Raw genomic sequence first — 3,672 nt, 5'->3', positions numbered from 1 at the left:
ATATAAAATTTGAAGTGACGACCATAGGGAAAATGTTTGGAAATATGGTTGAAATATGGTGACCAATAATAGGAGGCAATATTACATTGACAAAAGCTGTGAATTTTTCCTACATTATAAATAACCATAATTTTTAGGTGTAAAGTTAGGTAAAATTAACTTTTCCAATATATAACTATATTGTAAAAGTCATCCCATATTGAAAATAAAAATAATTACATTTTTCTTTCATGAAAAAGTATTGTCAGAGTATCAGGACTGTTCAGGCAGGTATGTGCTCTTCAACTTGAATCCAAAATTAATTAAGAGGTGGTATATTTAAGATAATCACAGATCGATGTTCTAGAGTATGCATTGATTACACAGTAAATACTTCAAGTGCATACTTTTTTGAATGAAGCACTGAAATTTTATAAAGAAAAAATAAAGAGCTCAGAGATTTATTACCTAGCTTAAAATTGAAGCAAATTTATGATTGTTTATTAAATACATCTCATATTGAAATAAAAACAGAATTTTGAATTAAATATTATTTCATACAGTTTAGTAATTTTTTAGTAATGATAGTATTCAGATATAAAACACATAAAAACTGAGAAAATGGGAGTTTCCATAGTACAAATATGGAAAATATAATATTCATTTTTTAAAAATCTTAAAAAGGGCATAGAAAATCTTTATTTGAACAAAAAGTAAGATTTGTACTTGTAATCATAGGAAAACAGCTTTGAAATAGGGCAGAAATATGTCCAAAAGAAAAGGTGTCAATATTATAGTTGAATATTAATTCTTATTTTGTCAAGGAGAGCAGTTATAAAATTTAAATTAATGCATTATCCAATAAAAATAAATATATACATCAGAAATATAAGACTAAATTGCATATGTATATTCACTAATAATTAAAAGCATATTTATTATTTTTGAGAAACAGAAGTTACAGTTTTTTATTTATTATCATAAAGACAAATATAGAATATAGCTGTCCTTGGATTATATATATATATGACAACAAATGCCAAAATCAGAAATGACATCTACTCCTTATAAACACTCCACACAGATAAAACATGAAGAGATGAAGACAGAAGACAGTGTTTCCACAGTGATGCAGCTCCTCTTGCTGGGATTCTCTGACCTTCCTAACCTCCAAGCGCTCCTATCTGGGGTGTTTTCCATCATTTATATGATTATCTTAGCTGGGAATTGCCTCGACCCTGTGTTGCAGAAACTGATGTATTTTTTTCTGGCATACTTTTCATCTCTAGAAATCTGCTATGTTACCATCACTGTTCCTAGGATTTTGTTCAACATTTGGACTCAAGATAGACATATTTCTATAATGGCCTGTGTGGTACAATGTGTTTCTTCCTTATGTTGGGAACAACCGAGTCAGTCCTCCTGACTGTGATGTCCTAGGACTGCAATGTGGCCATCTGTAAACCTCTACTCTATCCTGTTGTCATGAACTCAACAAAGTGCATACAGCTGGCAGTGGGCTCCTGGCTTGGTGGCATGCCAGTCCAGTTAGGGAAAACCTGTCAGATATTCTCTCTGCACTTCTGCAATTCTACTAGAATAGACCACTTCTGTGATGTACGCCCTGTTCTCAAGCTGGCCTGTGGGGACATTTCAGTACATGAACTGTCTATGTGACTGTCATGGTGGTTGGTGTTGTCCCTTTCATACTGGTTCCTGCTTTTTAGAGCAAAATCATTGCCACCATTCTGAGGTTGCCAACAGTCAAAGGACAGGCTAAAGCCTTCTCCAAAGGTTCTTCCCTCCTACTGATAGTCATTTTGTTTTATGGATATTACCATTTCTTATTTAAGCCCAAAATCCACTCATTCTCCAGGTACTGACAAACTGCTCTGTCTGAAAGTTTGTAGGCAACCTGTTCTATGCTATTGTGGCCCTCATGTTCAACTCCATGTTATGCAGCCTTAGGAACAAGGAAGTTATTACAGCACTGAGAAAATTATTACTTAAAAAATAGTGTCTTCTTGTAGTAAATACATGAGCATAATTAATCATGTGTTTGTATCTTAAGGTTAACCGAACATTATTGTTCTACATGTCAATACCTGTATTTACTATTATTCTGACATATATGGAACAGAAGTTCCCAATAGCAATTGAATAGCAAATGTTTGTACAGTGAATAATAAATGTTTGCACAATCAAAATTAGGAAGGTGGGGAGTCTGACTCTTACACACTGGCCAAGGTCGTCAAGCACCATAAAAACTCATGGTCATGTCTAATCTTTGCAACTTTCTTGTTTCTTGATTTCACAGGGACCTACTCTTGCCAGTGTGTGGTTCAGTGTCAACACTGAACTATCAGAGCTGATGAGAACCTGTGTCTTATGAAAAGAGATGGGCTCTGACACTGACTGGCCTTGGAGCAGCAAAAAGAGTCCTTGTTCATTAAAGAGAGCAACTGTGCTCTCTTTTGTTTCAAATGACTTCTGCTAAGATCCTGAAGATAAAATTGCCAGTTTTTAAAATGTAAGCATACATTTTGTGCATTGTATTCATTCTTGAATAAAGTGAGTTCAGTGTTGGCTTGTAGATATTAAAAAGTATTGATTTTCATTAAATAAATGCTTTCTTTTAAAAATAAAAACCCTTGTTGTACCCTACCAATGAATTCTACATATTTTACATACTAATAACTATTGGAGTAATATTAATTGATTAATCCTTCCCTTTTTGATATATCTCAATAATACCAAAATGGTTGTGAGAACTCTCTTAGGCAATATTTATACTGAATTGGTTTTTAGTAACAAACTGACGTTTCATTAAAAAAAATAAAATTAAAGCATATGTGCCAATTAAGTTAAAATCAGAATTTCTTAGAGCAGCTGAGCATAAACCATAATGATATTCTGACCAGTATAATTCATATTAGTAACACTTGTGGAACAAGAAAAATTATGGTGCAAACAGACCTTAGAAGACTACCCAACTCACTATATTGTGATGATGTGTGTCACCTCCCACTGAATTCTCTGCCCTACAGTACTGGTCCAAACCTTAGCAGACTGCTACTATATGAAGGCACTATTTTTTTTTTTTTATGTAAGCCAGTTCCTGGATCTGTCTTCTGCAGAGGTGACCTTTCCCAAAGCAGGCAGTTCCAATCCCCCTACATTGGGAATACCTACAGTCCATCTCACCACTCCAGGTCTAATCTTCTCTGCCCTTTCATAGGGGCCCAGATGCTTGCAGATTGCCTGAGAATTCCTAAATCCACTGTCCCCTTAGTGAGCTTCTCAAATTGTGCTGAGATTGTCAGCTAGTAGTAGTACAAACCTTAGGAGGAAACGTGAGAGTACCTGGCTGGAGCCTGACTTTGGCTTCTGCAGGAGCTCCTCACGTTGGGCTGAAACCATTTGTTTCCTCCAGTATAAAATTGGAGAGAACTCAAAGCCCAGACCAACCAGCTTTACATACCCAATAAAAAAACAACCAAGGTACACCAATAATGAAAGCAAGCAGATTTCCACTCAGCAAAGGAAGACTTGAATTTCATACCAGAATCACAAAAATAAGATATTCATGTGCAAAATCACAATGGAAAAGTAATAGGGAAACCAAAACAGTATGTTCCCGTCACAGACCAGCAGCAGTATAAAAGGTTCTAAAAGGAGAACCCAGTATAAATA

At 35.0% G+C, this 3,672-nt stretch overlaps 1 pseudogene; it reads left to right on the top strand.

The window, feature by feature from the left end:
- The first annotated feature begins 1,069 nt into the window (after window positions 1-1,069).
- LOC103750922 lies at window positions 1,070-1,996 on the top strand (annotated as a pseudogene).
- The last annotated feature ends 1,676 nt before the right edge of the window (window positions 1,997-3,672 follow it).

This window comes from Nannospalax galili, unplaced genomic scaffold, assembly GCF_000622305.1.
Source record: "Nannospalax galili isolate Female #2095 unplaced genomic scaffold, S.galili_v1.0 scaffold2127, whole genome shotgun sequence".
NCBI classification, from domain to species: domain Eukaryota; kingdom Metazoa; phylum Chordata; class Mammalia; order Rodentia; family Spalacidae; genus Nannospalax; species Nannospalax galili.
The sequence above is the reverse complement of the archived record's forward strand: the minus strand, read 5'-3'. Positions and strand labels throughout refer to the sequence as shown.